The following is a 17,194-nucleotide window of genomic DNA, read 5'->3' as shown; positions in this document are numbered from 1 at the left end:
TTCCCGATTAATTAAACCATTAGTGCGTTCTGCTAGTATCACACATTTGTCAGAAAACTTTTAAACCCTCCAATCAGAATAGAAAAGTGTAATAAGCAAAAAAAAATCAAGGTAATTCTCCTAAACTCATATTTGATACTGTTAATCTTTGTACCTCTAACCCACAGAATCAAACAAAAAGGTACTTAAAACAGACAGATCCATGAGAATTTTAGAAAGCTTGGGACTCTTATATCAAGTGTGGCAAACTTAATGTTATCAGCTGACAAGAACAAGTTTCAGGATTTAAAAATCATGTTGCAATCCATTCAGGCTAATGCCAACTCAGAAACCTGGAGCTATCCTTGGAAATCACCTGGATATTGTACTAGTAAAGTTTACAGAATTATTGTTGGGTACCAAGAGATCCCTGCTCAATTCAACTGGCTTTGAAAATCATGATCTTAACTGAGGCATAAGGTGTTCTTCTGGCTTTGGGTAATGAACATGCTTAACCATAGAGAAATACTACAAAGGAAGAACATTTTTATCCTATCTTATGGATGTGTCACGTGTGATCAGAATGCACTTGAATCTGAGGAACATAAATTATCTAATTGCCAGTTTGCTAAAGCCTGCTGGAATTGCTTATGCCCAGGAGTCACTCTGCAAGGATAAAAATGAAGGTAAGTTCTCCTAGCTCCTAAGAAGGCTTTGGGAGTTCCTTTCTTTATAGAGTTCATCAGTGCAATTACTTGGGAGCAATGAGGATGTCGAAATAGCTTCATCTTCAATAAAATTTCACCTAATCAATACAGGTGGTGACAAACTTTCAAGGAGGGGATGCACCTGATCTTTCACATAACAGAAACAAAACTTTTTTTTCTCTAAAAAAACAGAAACAAAAATCTTAATATGGCATGTACAACTTGCTGAAAAGATTTAGGTAGTGTTTTTTCTTTCCTTTTTTACCCTCCATGTATTTGTACGTGTTCTCACTTTTTATAAAATTGTAGTAGGCAATCACCTATTGTTTTCATCAAAAAAAGAAGAAGACAACAACGGGTGACACCAGACAAAAACAACTGACTGTGCATCCTTTGCTTCACATAGGGACACCTGCGGTTAAAATCTCCCAAATATTGAAGTCAAATCTGAATACCAAGCCAACTCGCCAATATGTATAATATTCTACTTTCAGATAGTTGGCTAATGAGATAATTTTGGTAACTTAATTCCATGGTTTTCTCAATATCTACATAAAGTATCTCCACATGTATGGAGAAACAAATAGCCAGAGTTGTTTATTAAGTTGCAAGAAATATGTACAGCAATCGAGAAAAGGAATAAGAAAATAAAGCTATAATACCATATAGTCATTAAGAGATATCGATATATTATTGGATACAATTCAAAATGTCTTCAATTAAAAGGAGCCACCATATTCACTTTAGGATGTCCACACGCAACAAGAATGTTGACTTAAGTAGCCTAGAAATTCCAACATTACTGTAATTTCAGTGCAAGAGGATATGCGCATCATGTTTAACTATGCCGGCAGTAACGACTAACAAGGATGATCAACAACTATGCTACAGATTAATTCCAGATTATTTTTCAATCCAAGGGGAACAATGATAGCAACTAAAACCGGACCATTACTTGGCGTCACAAATGAAGAAGCGGCATCTGATCTATCTTGGTGACCTCCTTGTGCGTCCCTGAAGCTGACACCATCAGAACAGTCTCATGGATTCTTGAAATTCTGAGCCTCATGGCTTGGCTGGTCTTGTTGTCATTGAAACTTACTCGTGGAGATCCTAAACTTTCATGAACTCATGGGTTATGGGTATGACTGAGTGTGCTGGCCTGCTGTTGATGACAAAGAGCTGGATTTGATCTTCAACTTGAGGTATCCTCGTTCCTTTTACCCACCAAAACCAGAGAACAACCACCCACCTGGCTTGTAATGGTAAGAACTGCTTGTTTTCACATCAACCTAGCTAGGATAATTATAAAAGAGCCAGATCCAAATTAAGGGCAGCGCACCTGGCTTAAAATCAATGCAGATCCGGCCAGGTATGGACCTGTGGCGACCTTCTTGTGCACTTCAAAATCTGAAATCATCAAAAGACTGTCATGACTGAGTGGGGAACACTAGTCTTCTTGTTGAAGCCATCAAGAACCAGCCAAAGAGCCTGCAAGTCAAGTCAATGCTATTATTATTGTGCTTCCGATTGAAGCTCAATTGTTTGAGGTAATAGAAACAGGAGTCCTGGAACTTGTCCAGGATGTGATGTGATGATTTAGTCAAAAACTTAAAAAAGCAAACTATTACATCCTACAACTTGCACCCAATGTGCAGATTTGGTCCTCAGCCAATCAGACGAAGTCAGCAGAGCGGGTGAGCGGCGAACTTTTTGCAATTACCCCCTGACCTTAGCACTAATGAACCCGCACTACACCACCCGAGTTTAACTGAGTGGAGGTATTCGGTAGCTAAAACATAATGTATTTTGATTCTAGGTGAACATTGTCATCATGACCTCTTTCTGGCAACAATAAAAATAAATCATCGTGGCCTCATAATAAACTGAGAAAAATATGCACAGTGCCAGGTGAAAATCTAGGTGACCTTTGCCGTCTCTCACCAGTCACCACCATGGGAGTACCATGGCAGAGAATATTTTACTACAATATTTGTGATTGGCTTATCATTAGCTACAGCTCTTCGTCGAACTTTTTAACCTCCGGGTAATCATCATGAGCAAGTATTATCCGAAATAATTTTGCTTGAGAAATCGGTTTCAAATACGAATTGCCCGATTTTGAAACCTGAATTGAATTTTCTCCAAATAGAGCCGAACAGTTGAAAATTTGAAGAAACAGTTCTTACCTCAAGGTAGATGTCCAGTGCTCTGTACACGCCGTCAGAGCATCTCCAACAGGTGCCGAACGTGTCGCGCGTAAAAAACAGCTTTAGCGCGCGCCCATCGCCTGGTTTGGCGCGGCGCGCAGCGCTGGCTCCAGCAGTCGCGCTAAAATGCAGCGCGCGCGCCGCTTCAGCAGCGCGCAAAAATACAGCGCGCGACTCTCGCACAAACAACATATGCATTCGAAAACAGAAGAAAAAAGATCAAAACAAACAAAAATAAATAATTCAATTTCGTTTATTACAACTCAAACAAACAGTTTATCATTCAATACGTGCAGACACTGTTCCTCGGAGGACCAGCGCGCGCGCGGGACGGCGGGACTAGAGGGGGGGGGCGGAGAAAGCGCGCGCAGGGCGGGGATAGGCCGGGGAAGCGCCGGAACGGTCGCCGGCTGGCGCGGTCAGCGGCGCGGCTGGATGGGGGTGGGAGGTGCGAGCGAGCGCGCGAGAGTCCAGCGCGCGGGAGCGGGCGCAGCAAATAAGCGGCGCGCGATTGCGTTTCGGCCCGCGCGTTGGACTACGTATGCCGCGCGCGTTGTTTTCGCGCGCCTGCTGGAGCACCTATTAAGGTTGCGCGCGCGCTAAAACAGGGAATTTTGTGATGCGGTCCTAGTTTGGCGCGTCTATTGGAGATGCTCTCATAGCAGTCCCTGGCGGAGTTCGGCATGCTCTCGGCGACGGCGAGGAACCTGGACACGCGCAGCCCCTGGTCCGACGAGATCTCCGCCAGGTACTTGTCCACCAGCCTCCCCGCCTTCCTCATCCTCTGCGACGACGATGGCGAGCCGTCCTCCTCGACGGAGCTCACGAACACCCTGACGAGCCGCATGACCAGGCTCACGTCGTACACGCCGTCACCGTCGCTGGACACGAGCAGGTCGTCGAGCGTCGCCTGGTCCAACATCCTCCCCACGAGCGTCTCCAGCCTGTGCCTGCACTCCCAGCTAAGCCCCGCCGCCAACACGGTCCGCAGCGCCGAGAAGAGGCCCGGGCACGAGAACGCCGCGCCGCCGCCGGCGAGCGCCACGCCGTGCACGGCCGTGTCGGCCAGGCCGGCGAGGACGCTGCCGCCTGAGTCGCCGTCCGCGTGGCGGTGCGTCGGAGGTAGTGCAGCAGGAACCGGGTCAGCATCAGGTTCCTGTTGTCGGCGCCGTAGCAGCCGAGCGCTTTCATGGCCTTCTCCAGTGGCGGAGCCAAGATTGAAGTAAGCCCCGGGCCCAAAAGAAAGTTTTCACTGCAAGAGAAAAACTTAACGTCCATAAAAGTTTTAGCTACCACCAAATTTACTCCACACAAAATAATATGTCTCAGTTGCACGAAAATTTTAAAATTTAAACCCAATGCTTAACGATACAACAAAATAGATAAAACATGACAAAAACTACAAAGAACAGTATGTGATAAAAAAGAGTACCAAATCAGTGGTTTGCTTCATCAACGCCTCACATAACCTCATCAATCGTGGAAGAAGAGGCAACACCTTCAAGACATGAAAAGCAAAATTTCATAAGAGAAAACATAAACATCAAATGAAACAATTATTATTGATGAAAATCTAAAAACTTACCACTTCATCGGTAAAAGCCCTTTGTGTGACTTATATGATTGAGCTCGATTCCCTCCATCTGAAAGGATATTTTAGAAACCCCCGTTGCAGACATGGGTGAGAAAAAAATTCTTCTTCCTTTTCTACATATATGAAATGAAATTGGCAACTACATCAGTTTGAGTTCAACAACACCCTCTACATATATGACTATATAGATACATTGATACACACACACATACATTATTTCAATTAAATTTCAGTTCACATTGACATTGTAGAACATGGTACATGACTACAAGTAGAAAGCATGAGGGAAAACCGGGAAATCATCAAGAAAAACTGCCAAGATGCGGCAATCAAGCAGCCAGCACACAGGAGGGCGGTGGCCAGGAGCCCGGGAGCAGGAGAGTGGGAGGGGCGGAGGCGGCCGGTGGACGACGCCGCGGCGGCGGAGGGCGGCACGGGCGCTGGAGTCTGAACTCTAGAGATCGATCGTGTGTGATGTGAGATAGGTCGTGGGCGGCCGCTAGTGTGAAACGTCTCCTGTGCCTAGGCAGCTACGTACTTTACGTCTCTGGGTTAGATCGATCGTGGCGTCGTAGGTGTTGCCTGGTGCGTCCGTTTCAGCGTTTCAAGTGAGACAGCCCATCGGGTTTTTGGCCTTCTTCTTTTCCACGCTCCGGGCCTGCAGAAAAACATATATGTATAACAGGATGTTCAAATTTCCACGCCCCGGGCCTGGGCCCTGGGTGCCTGGGGCCCAGCTCTGCCCCTGGCCTTCTCGACGGTCGGTGGGGACAGCGACGCCACGTCGTCGAATCACCACTCCCTACCGCCGCTCAGGCACGACGGCTTCACCGACTCCATCGTCTTGGCCGCCGACGAGGCCCGGCCGCCAACGTGTCCTGCGACGAGGACGAGCACGTCGACGATGATGAGCAGTTAAACTCAAGTGGTGTAGTGCGGGTTCATTAGTGCTAAGGTCAGGGGGTAATTGCAAAAAGTTTGCCGCTGACCCGCTCTGCTGACATGGCTCCAGTTGGCGTCATCTGATTGGCTAAGGACCAAATCTGCACATTGGATGCAAGTTGTAGGAGGAGATGGTTTGCTTTTTCAAGCTATGGACTAGATCATCACATCCTGAACAAGTTACAGGACTCGTGGTGCTATTACCTCCAATTATTTCCATCAAGCTGCATTGTCTGAAAGCACCGTGCATGTGTGCACATCCGATCACTTTCAGTGTTCATGGCCCCACACGCAATCACTTTGATATTTTTCTTGTGGTCTTGCAGCCCTGCTTCAGTATTTCTGCTTGGAGCGGAGCCATATGATGCTCAACTTTTCCTATGGAGCATTGCGTTATCAACTGGAGTAGTATAGATATGGGGTTGTGGTATAAAAATAGAAAAAAAAATCAATCTGGGCCATTAGATCAACCAACGACGGTACAGATTCTAGTGGAGGCATCTCAAACCACTTAGGCCTTGTTTCGATGTGAGGGCAGTTATTTCATGGAGAAGATGCCCCGGGCAGAATATTCTGGGCAAATCAGAAGTCTCGTGGAAAAGCAACATGGCCCTTTGGAAGGTCCACGAGGTTAGCGGACGAGAGAAGTGCTCAAAGCAACGCGAGCTGCACTTCGCGAGAAGAAACAGGGAGAGTTCTCCCGATGTTAGAAGGCGAGGGTTTCCTACCCAGGGAATCGGGGTGGGTCGGGGACGGAAACACCTCTTCGGCTTGGCATGAAACGGGCCATTGAGAAAACTGGGGCGAAATTTACTCGGGTTGTTCCCACCCGGGAAAGGACGGGGATCCCGGGAGGATCCCCTGCTATCAAATGAGGCCTTAGTGTACATTTAATGAAACCTCCCTTGGTATTTGTTACTAGATATAAAACTTGACTTTTGGAATAAGCACCTCGACTTTCACATATTCAATAGTTTTGTCGTTGGTAATGTCGTTCTACCAGAGCATCCCGCCTAGGTAGGCGAGCCAGTTGAAGAGCCTGGCCTAGACTGGAACAACACACCTACGTATCCCGGAGGAGAGGAAGAGCAGGTACTGGAGGAAGAGGCTACTCAGCACGAGGACACACAGTTGCCACTCATCCCACTATTGCATGTGAAAGAACATGCGGTGCCCCCATGTTTGGTTTTGGTAATTGATGACAATCTCTATGGACTAATGGTTGCCTTGAGTTATATTTGAAGGTTTTGTCCATAGGCTTTTCTTGGAGTACATGTGTTGGTTTCAAGGAGAGTTGGTGTCGACCAAGGTGCTATTCAAGGAATTATCCAAATATTGGTCATGTGAGTGTTGAGCTTATTGAAAGCATGTCTTAAAGAAGAAGATTGTGTGGTCACTCATGTCTACCTTCAAGACATCATCCAGATGAAGAGAATTGGAAAGATTCAAGGTTGATCAAGATTAAGTCAAGAATGAATCAAGGTGATCAACACAAAAATCATACAAGATGTACTGAGGGATCAAGTGATCTCATGGTATGGTAAGCATTGTCCATTACACTTTGTTTGCTAACCCATGGTTTTCGTGAGAGTTCTTTGTGGGGTTAGGTTGAGATGTGCAAGTTCAAATGGAGCATCACGAAGAGATAAAATGCTTGAAGCTTGCCGTCCATTATGGTAACAATGGATTTATGAAGATGTGCCAAAGAGTGGCTCGCCCATAGTGGAGTATGGGGGAGCAATCAACTAGTTTTTATCGAGCCAACACAATGAAGAAAGATGGTCCAACTTAAGAAAGTCAAGATCGTCATCATCTAGCTCAAGTGGACTATGTGCAAGACAAAGGTTTGCCCTTGATAGGTTTTCTATTTTACCGGTCTCATAGTGGTGGTTGGGAGACCGGGTTATAGGATCGATTTCCCTACTATCAAGGGGGCTCTCGATGAGTAGCTTGATCGTATCGTTCATAGAGAGCTCAAACCATTGCATCCTTGCATCATCTTTCTTGGTTCTTGTTTGGTTCTCTTTGTGAGTCTTAGAGCTTATGGTCATATTGATGACAAGCTCGAGTTCATCCAACAAGCTTGAGTTTGCTCAATTCGGAGCTCTTATGAAGAAGTTATGGCTGTTTTGGTTTCCTCCCTGCGCTAGTATCGCGGTCAGCAGCGGTAGTACCGCTTGTAGCGTCAAGCGGTAGTACCGCTCCAGTACCGCCTCGATTTTGGGTCCTGCTCTTTTTGTGTCGAGTTTAGCAGTAATTGCACGACAGTAAGGCATGGTAGTTCTGCCTACCTCCTATAAGCGGTAGTACCGCTCCGGTCGGGCGGTAGTACCGCTACTGCATTACTGCCGCCGTACTCTGCTCTGCCCTGCCTCTTTTGGTCCTGTGTTCTGCTCCTCCAGCGGTAGTACCGCTGGGGTGAGCGGTAGTACCGCTTATATGCGGTACTACTGCCCCAAGGTTCATATTTGTTGCTCCTTTTCCCTGCTTCTTCCGCCCGAGCGGTAGTACCGCTCGTGTGCGGGCTGAGCACATAACGGTTGGTTTTTCCCCTCCTATAAAAGGGGGTCTTCTTCCCCAATGGACCTTATCTCTTGAGCTCGTGTTCTTCCCCCATTGTTAACCTTCTTTGAGCTTGCTAACTCTCAATCCCTCCATGGTTTCTTGCTAGTTTTTGAGGGGAAAGAGAGAGGAGATCTAGATCCACATTTCCACCAATCACTTTCTCCTCTATGTGAGGGGAACCCCTTGGATCTACACCTTGGAGTTCTTCGTGTTCTCTTCTTCGTTCTTCCTATCATTTTCCTCCCTAGCATTTGTTGCTTCGGTGGGATTTGGGAGCGAAGGCTTGGGCACTCTGTGTGCCCTTGCCATTGCATTTGGTGCATCGGTTTGAGTTCTCCACGGTGATACGTGGAAGTTACAAATTGAGAAGCTTATTACTCTTGGGTGCTTGGTACCCTTGAGCTTGTTCCTCTTGGGTGCTTGGGCGCCCTAGACGGTTGAGATCACCTCGGAGCCATATTCCATTGTGGTGAAGCTTCGTGGTGTCGTTGGGGAGTTAACCCCAACCTTGTGGTGTTCGGAGCTCAATCATTGTGGTGTAAAGCTCTGAGCAAGCGTCGGGGTCTCCAATTAGGTTGTGGAGATCGCCCAAAGCAATTTGACGGGTACCGGTGACCGCCCCCAAGGGTTGCCAAAGTGTACGGGATCGGTAACCGCCCCCAAGGGTTGCCATTTGTACGGGTTCGGTGACCGCCCTCAAGGGTTCCTTAGTGGAATCACGGCATCTTGCATTGTGCGAGGGCGTGAGGAGATTACGGTGGCCCTAGTGGCTTCTTGGGGAGCATTGTGCCTCCACACCGCTCCAAACGGAGATTAGCATCTGCAAGGGTGTGAACTTCGGGATACATCATCGTCTCCACGTGCCTCGGTTATCTCTTACCCGAGCCCTTTACTTATGCACTTTACTTTGTGATAGCCATATTGTTTCTTGTCATATATCTTGCTATCATAGTTGCTTATCTTGCTTAGCTTAAGTTGTTGGTGCACATAGGTGAGCGTAGTTGTTTTAGGTTTTGTGCTTGAAAAATTAACCGCTAGGTTTATTCCGCATTTGTTCAAGCCTAAACCGTAATTATTTTAAAACACCTATTCACCCCCCTCTAGGCGACATCCTCGATCTTTCAGCATGGCACCTGGAAAGTCCATCGCCGGCTCCCCTCATTCCTCTCCCTCTCTTTCTCCCTCCTCGGTGATGACGTTGTACGTACGCATGCAATGTTCACCTTCTCCTCTCCCATCTACATTAGGGCAACTCTAACTGATCCCCTAAAAATAACGGAGGATCCAGCAGAGTAAACCCTTAGTGGAGTATTTTTACTTCACTAAGATTTGGGTGAACCTAACTGATCCCCTATATATAACATAGTAAAATATCAAATATGCGTAAGTTCAACCTAGTTTCAACTGAAATTTGCATAAATTTGAACATAATTTCAACCTAGTCGAACACGTTGTCTTGACAATCGAACTTTAAACATAAATTCAAACTTAAACTACACTAAACCCTAAACTAGACTACTCATCATCATCATCCTTGCCATAGTAGAGGTCGAGCCAATCTTGTCTTGACATGCCACCGGGCACCTGCCATTGGGTCCGGACCGGTGTCGTCATCGCTAGAGTCGGGAAAGATGCACCGCCACTCCTCGGCGTCGAACTCCTTCTCTGTGTCGTCGTCACCGCCGCCTTGCTCCTCATTGTTGGAGATGATGATGACCTCGCCATTGACCACTCGCTCCGCGAAGATGGCCCGTTCCGCCTCCACGAGCTCGGGGTACTAGCGGCGGAGGTCAGCCATGTCCCTCCTTGTCGGCGGCCTCAGCTACGAGGCGCTCCCTTGCCTCCCGGTCCTCCCGGGCCATCGCCGAGGTCACCGCACCCGGCGCCGAGGGACGAGGTGGACCAGCGCAATCCCAAACGAAAAGTTGAGGCGGGTCGCCGCGGCGTGGAGCCGGACTTGACACCTGTTGTATTCGAGCGCGGCGAGCTCTTCTGTGTGGAACGACCCGATCCACTTTTTGGTGTGGGTCTCACGGTTGGTGATCTCTGTAACCCAAGTCTCCCATGCTCGTTGGCGGACGTCGAGGTATTTCCTCCACGGCTCCCGCGATGGAGGGAGCTCGAGGAAGTCGGTGATACGACGGGCGGTGGCCGCATCGGAGGGATGGCGACGCTTGGGGACGCGATGTTTGAAGATGAACCACGGGCGTGGTGGCGCGGATTTGTGCTGCGGATCGGCGACGGGGAGCACCGACGATGGGATCCGGCCATTGGAAGGTGGTGGGGAATGGCGGGGGGAGTCACCGGTGGCGGGGATGGGGAGCAGAAGAGGTGAAGTGCCTTTTTTTTACTCGGCCGCCGGGCGATAGAGTAAAAATAGGGATGTGAGACTTGGTTGAGGATAATTTATCCTCCACTAACACCGACTTAGGATCGGCTAGGTGGTTTTTACTCCTCTAACCGGTTATTGGGTACCAATTAGAGTTGCATGGGTGTGTCTAGGGCACATCTAGATGTGCTCTAGTTATTGCACATCTAAGTGAGTGAATCAAGCATAAATAAAAAAAGAGAAAGAAAATATTCGCACGAATCTCATTCTAAGATCAATGATATATGACTTAGATGTGCAATACTTAGGCCCTGTTTGGTTCAGCTGTGGATTTCTAAAAGCAGCTGTGAAAAATCTGCTGTGGAAAATCTGATGTGAAAAATATGTAGGTCATTTGACAAACCAACTGATACAGCTTTTTCAGATTTTGACCCGCAGCGGAATCAGATTTTGGAAAGCACGTCCTGGGCTGCTTCCGCTTTTGGTTCAAATTTTGGCAGCGGATTTCTGAAATCGGATTCTGCTAGGTTCGCCCTTCGGTTCAGATTCTTCTGCGCGGTAGCGGAATCCATTGAAAAAAGTTGAACCAAACAGGGCCTTATGGCACATCTAGATGTGCTTTAGCAAAACTGAGGATGGATATATGCGGTCAGCAAGAAGAGGAGAACGAATAAAATAGCAAAAATGTTTGAACTTTGTTCCTTGCGTGCTCGTGATAGTGGAAAAAAATTCTGTGCATACCGGTTGCAAACTCCATCTCGTGCATACCCTCTCCCAGATGCTCCCATGTGTCCCACCTCCTCATCTGACGATATCTATTCCTCCGCTTCGTTCGTGGCTTCTCTCGGCTTGTATTGGAAACGAACGCTCGGCTCCAAACATACGATCCCGGCTCATCGTGGTACAACCACGGCTCCTGTGAATTATGCATCTGTGATCGCTTCCGATCAGATAAACGTCTGTAATTGCTAGCTGCTGCTTCGTCCAGTCGTGATCCGATCAAGTTTTATCATGGCCGAGCGACCGGGGTACTCTCCCCGTCCATGGTCGAGCGTTCGTTGCACCGAGCGAAACTACAGCCATGTCCGTCGCACGCCCAAATGACGTCCATTCCTTCCCATGGCCACATGGGGTTGGAAGGACATCCATGGCCGTCGTGGACCGTTCTGCCGCAGGTAGGATTGCCGAGAAGGACGGGAGGGGCCATGCCTGAATCTGACATTGTCTCTTACAAGGACGAACATGGTGGCTCTGCCGCTGGCTTGGATCACATAAACCTGACTACATGCCGCCATGATAGGAAAAGGGGTGCAGCAGTCATCCAAATGGATTTCTGTAAAATTACATTGATAGTGTGACCGAATGTAGTGTTACATCTTGATCAAATTGAGTAGATCAAGTGTTGTAGATGTTTTGGTGAGCTATATAAATTTGTCTACATTAATCATCAATTACAAGCTATAGTTAGAACAATTGTAAAGGTTTCAGAACTTCTGGACTACTGATTTAAAATATAATTATTATCAAAATTGGCGGTCCTAAAAGGATGTCACATTCATAGTCGAAATTGAGTTTTGTGGTTGGCCATCTTAATGAGGTTTCTTCAAGACAAAAATATTTACAGAGTTAGGATGAAAAGATCCTTGCTCCAGTGGAATTTCATGAATTATGTTCTTCTGCTTTAGAAGCATCAAGAAAAGAAGAATTAAATGACTGAATTTGTAGACATATTGTGTTGTCTGACTTTAATTGAAGTTTAGTCCAGTTAATGACAAGGCAAACAAAAATAACATCTTTGCTACAGTGTATAGCAAATCAGAGAAATTAGAGAAACAGTCACATTTTGGAAACACATCCATCAAGTTGAAGATTTCAAATCATCCATATGTATTTCAAATGAAAAGGTACACTGTACACAAGTTATTGTACATTGTCAAGGAGAGCATGCTGAAATTTGAGATGGGCTCTAGGCCCATATAGCAATTTTTGAAAAATCTCTAAGGGCCCATGTGGGTTATATGGAACTAGGTGTAGTGGGAAGTTTAGTCCCACCCCGGAAGTGGAAGAGGAGTTGGACCTCCTTATAAGGGTTTCTCTTCTACATGATATTGGAGCTTGAGAAGAGAAGAGGCCCTCACGCACTCCTCCTCCGCCGCCCGCCTCGTCACGCCGCGCCGCAGGTTTCGGGATTGAGCCGAGCCGAGCTCACACCTACGCGGTTATTTTTGCCAGTCACTAACGGAGAGTTCTCTGACAGCTGGGCCACGATCTGAGACGTCAGATCGTGGGCTGTCACGGACTCGGACGTGGGTCGAGCCCACGTCTCTCCACACGGCTGCGCCTATATAAGTGTGCGATGCCTCCTAACCCTAGCCGCCACGAACAGATCACATCTGCTCCACGTGCACGCCCACCGTCGTTCCTTTGCTGCTGTTGCCGCCGGTGACTCCATCCCATCCGCCGCGTACACGGTCGACGGGAGAGCAGGTCTCCGAAACCACGCCCTTCTGGTTCCTGTACGGGGTGAGGGGCAAATAGGTTTTTGGGCAGCGATTACGCGACTGCTCGCTTCCGATCGTCTACTTCCTCTACGTCCGCGTCGCCTTCATCATCACCATGTCCACCAACGCCGAACGTGCCGCCGCCGAGAAAGCTGAAGCCGACAAGAAGGCCACCGAGGACGCCGCTGCTGCCACCAAAGCCGCGGCCTCTGCATGGCCTACTGTTTTCTGTTTTAGCCATGCTAGCGTTATACGTAGATCTTTCTGCAATTAGCGTAGTATGTGCTAGCTTAACTGAATATCAGTATGTGTTTATTTGTGTCAATGCCATGCTAGTGATTTACTCGTGGATTTATTTAATCGAGAAATTACCTATTTACTCAACAATCCAAAAACCTATTATGTGCGGGAATTTTTCGGCAAGTGGCTTTGCCGCTGCACTGAAACCGGATAAGTTTACCGGTTCGTATTTTAAGCGTTGGCAGACTAAGACCACTTTATGGCTCATGGCTATGAACGTGTTCTGGGTCACCGGTGTCTCCACGGTAACGATTGCTCCTGAACAGGAGAAGGTGTTCAAGGAGGCCACCGTTGTGTTCCTCAGAGCAGTTCTTAGCGTGATCGGAGATAAACTGGTCGACGCATATTTACATGTGCAAGTCGCCAAGGACTTGTGGGAGGTGCTCGAATCTAAGTTCGGGGCAGCCGATGCCGGGAGCGAGATGTATATTATAGAGCAGTTACACGATTACAAGATGGTTGAAAACCGTCCTGTATTGCAGCAGGTTCATGAGATAATATGCATTGTTAAGGAGCTTGAACTTCTTAAGTGCGAGTTACCGGGCAAGTTTGTCGCGGGCTGCATAATCGCTAAGCTCCCTAATTCCTGGAGGAACTTTGCCACCACTCTAAAACATCATAGGTGTGAATTCTCTGTGGAGGATGTCATTGGCCATCTGAGTGTTGAGCAGAATTCAAGGGCAAAGGACTCGCACGGAAAAGGGGTCGAAGGGACTTCTGTCGCCAACATGGTGAACCAGAAGAACCTCAATTCCCACAAGCCCAAGGGAAAGAACGGTGTCCAAAACAATACCGACTTTAAGAAGAAGGGTAAGAAGACCTTCAAGAAGAACAAGAAGGATGAGGGCTGCTTTACTTGTGGTTCGATTGAATATTGGGCCAACAAGTGCCCAAACAAGTATAAGAAGTCAGGACACGACTCCAAGTCCGTCAACATGATTGTGGACAACAATGAGAATGGTGCACCTGGGTACGGTAATTTATTTACTGTTTTTTAGTGTTTCAGCCCATCGATTGGTGGGTGGACACAGGTGCAGGTGTACATGTGTGTGCTGACATTTCATTGTTCACTTCTTACCAGGTCACAGGCCACGGGTCCGTATTGATGGGGAATGGCGTGAGTGCTTCTGTTCATGGTGTTGGCACGGTCGATCTGAAGTTTTCTTCGGGAAGGATAGTGTAGCTGAAGAACGTGCAGCATTTCCCCGCCATCAAGAAGAACCTCGTTAGTGGCTCCCTTCTATGTAGAGAAGGGTTTAAGTTGGTTTTCGAGTCTAATAAATTAGTTGTTACGAAATATGGACTCTTTGTTGGAAAAGGTTATGAAAGCGGAGGGATGTTTCGCCTTTCCCTCGCAGATTTCTGTAATAAAGTCGTGAACCATATTCATTCGAATGTTAATGAATCTGAAGTTTGGCATTCACATCTTTGTCACATTAGTTTCGGTGTTATGACATGGCTAGCCAAGTTGGATTTAATCCCGAGTTTCACCTTAGCCAAAGGTTCTAAGTGCCTTTCATGTGTGCAAGCTAAGCAACCTCGCAAGCCTCACAAGGCCGCGGAGGAGAGACACTTGGCACCATTAGAACTCATACATTCTGATCTTTGTGAGATGAATGGCGTGTTGACTAAAGGTGGAAAGAAATACTTCATGACATTGATAGATGACTCCACTAGATATTGATATGTGTATCTGTTAAACACTAAAGATGAGGCTCTACACTACTTTAAAATCTATAAGGCAGAAGTTGAGAATCAACTTGAAAAGAAAATTAAACGAGTCCGGTCGGATCGTGGTGGAGAGTACTTCTCGAGTGAGTTTGATTCTTTTTGTGCGGAACACGGCATTATTCATGAGAGGACGCCTCCCTATTCACCCCAGTCAAACGGGGTTGCCGAGCGGAAAAACCGTACTCTAACTGATTTGGTTAACGCCATGTTAGATACATCGGGTTTATCCAAGGCATGGTGGGGGGAGGCTGTATTGACGGCATGTCATGTCCTGAATAAAGTTCCGACAAAGGATAATGAGATCACTCCCTATGAGAAATGGGCAAAGAGAAGGACAACACTCTCGTACTTGCGTACTTGGGGCTGTTTGGCGAAAGTCAATGTGCCGATCCCCAAAAAGCATAAGCTTGGACCAAAGACCGTGGACTGCGTTAATTTGGGATACGCTAAGAACAGCGTTGGCTATAGATTTCTAGTAGTGAAATCTGAGGTACCTGACCAGAAGGTCGGTACAATTATGGAGTCTAAGGATGCTACATTCTTCGAGGATATTTTTCCTATGAGAGATATGCAAAGCACTTCTAGACAGGAATCTGAGGAGACTCCTGAACCTGCCATCCCTATGGAATATTATGAACAAACACATGATGAAAATCCTGAGGAGGATGACGAGGAAACCCTTGGTAGGGGCAAGAGACAAAGGACTGCAAAGACCTTTGGTGATGATTTCTTCGTGTACCTCGTGGATGATACTCCTACTTCTATTTCAGAAGCGTATGCCTCTCCAGAAGCTGACTACTGGAAGGATGCAGTCCGTAGCGAGATGGATTCCATCATGGCTAACGGGACATGGGAGATCACTGAGTGTCCCTATGGTTGCAAACCATTGGGATGTAAGTGGGTGTTCAAAAAGAAGCTTAGGCCCGATGGTACGATTGAAAAGTACAAGGCTAGGCTTGTGGCCAAGGGTTATGACCAGAAAGAAGAGGAAGATTTCTTTGATACTTATTCACCTATGGATAGACTGACCACCATTAGAGTATTACTCTTGTTGGCGGCGTCGCATGGTCTTCTCGTCCACCAGATGGATGTTAAGACGGCTTTTCTGAATGGAGAGCTAAATGAGGAAATCTATATGAAACAACTAGATGGCTTTGTGATAGATGGTCAGGAAAGAAAGGTGTGTAGGTTGCTGAAATCTTTATATGGCCTGAAGCAAGCACCTAAGCAATGGCATGATAAGTTTAATACAACTCTGACATCTGTTGGTTTCGTTGTTAATGAGGTTGACAAATGTGTATACTATCGCCATGGTGGGGGCGAAGGAGTTATACTGTGCTTGTATGTTGATGACATACTAATATTCGGAACCAACCTCAAAGTCATTGAGGAGGTCAAGTCGTTTCTGTCTTAGAAGTTTGAGATGAAAGACCTTGGTGTGGCTGATGTTATCTTGAACATCAAGCTACTGAGAGATAATGAGGGTGGGATTACACTTCTGCAATCCCACTATGTCGAGAAGGTGTTGAGTCGTTTTGGATATTCGGACTGCACACCATCTCAAACACCATATGATCCTAGCGTGTTGATTCGAAAGTCCAAAGGCACGGCTATAGATCAATTGAGATACTCTCAAATCATTGGTTCACTGATGTACCTAGCAAGCGCAACGAGGCCTGACATCGCGTTTGCTGTTAGCAAACTGAGCCGGTTTGTTTCCAAACCGGGTGATGTACACTGGCATGCTGTTGAAAGAGTTATGCGCTATCTGAAAGGTACTATGAACTATGGACTTCACTATACCGGATACCAGTCGGTACTTGAAGGGTATAGTGATGCAAATTGGATCTCTAATGCTGATGAGATGAAGGCCACAACTGGGTATATGTTTACTCTTGGAGGTGGCGTTGTTCCCTGGAAGTCTTGCAAGCAAACGATCTTAACAAGATCGACTATGGAAGCAGAATTAACAGCATTAGACACATCTGGTGTCGAAGCAGGATGGCTTCGAGATCTTTTGATGGACTTGCCATTGGTTGATAAACCGGTTCCGGCTATCCTTATGAACTGCGATAATCAGACTGTCATCACCAAGGTGAAAAGTTCAAAGGACAACATGAAGTCCAACAAACACATGAGAATGAGATTAAAGGCTGTCAGAAAATTAAGAAACTCTGGAGTGATAGCGTTGGAGTATGTCCATACGGCTAAGAATCTGGCAGATCCCTTTACAAAAGGGCTATCACGTGTAGTGATAGATAATGCATCGAGGGAGATGGGTATGAGACCCACATAAGTTGCCATGGTAGTAACCCAACCTATGTGATCGGAGATCC

The 17,194-nt window shown here is 46.8% G+C and overlaps 1 pseudogene; it reads right to left on the bottom strand.

The window, feature by feature from the left end:
* Nucleotides 1–2,700: 2,700 nt before the first annotated feature.
* LOC125519219 lies at nucleotides 2,701–5,330 on the bottom strand (annotated as a pseudogene).
* Between the last annotated feature and the right edge of the window lie 11,864 nt (nucleotides 5,331–17,194).

Source organism: Triticum urartu, chromosome 7 (assembly GCF_003073215.2).
Source record: "Triticum urartu cultivar G1812 chromosome 7, Tu2.1, whole genome shotgun sequence".
Taxonomy (NCBI): domain Eukaryota; kingdom Viridiplantae; phylum Streptophyta; class Magnoliopsida; order Poales; family Poaceae; genus Triticum; species Triticum urartu.
This window is presented reverse-complemented; position numbering and strand designations above follow the sequence as displayed.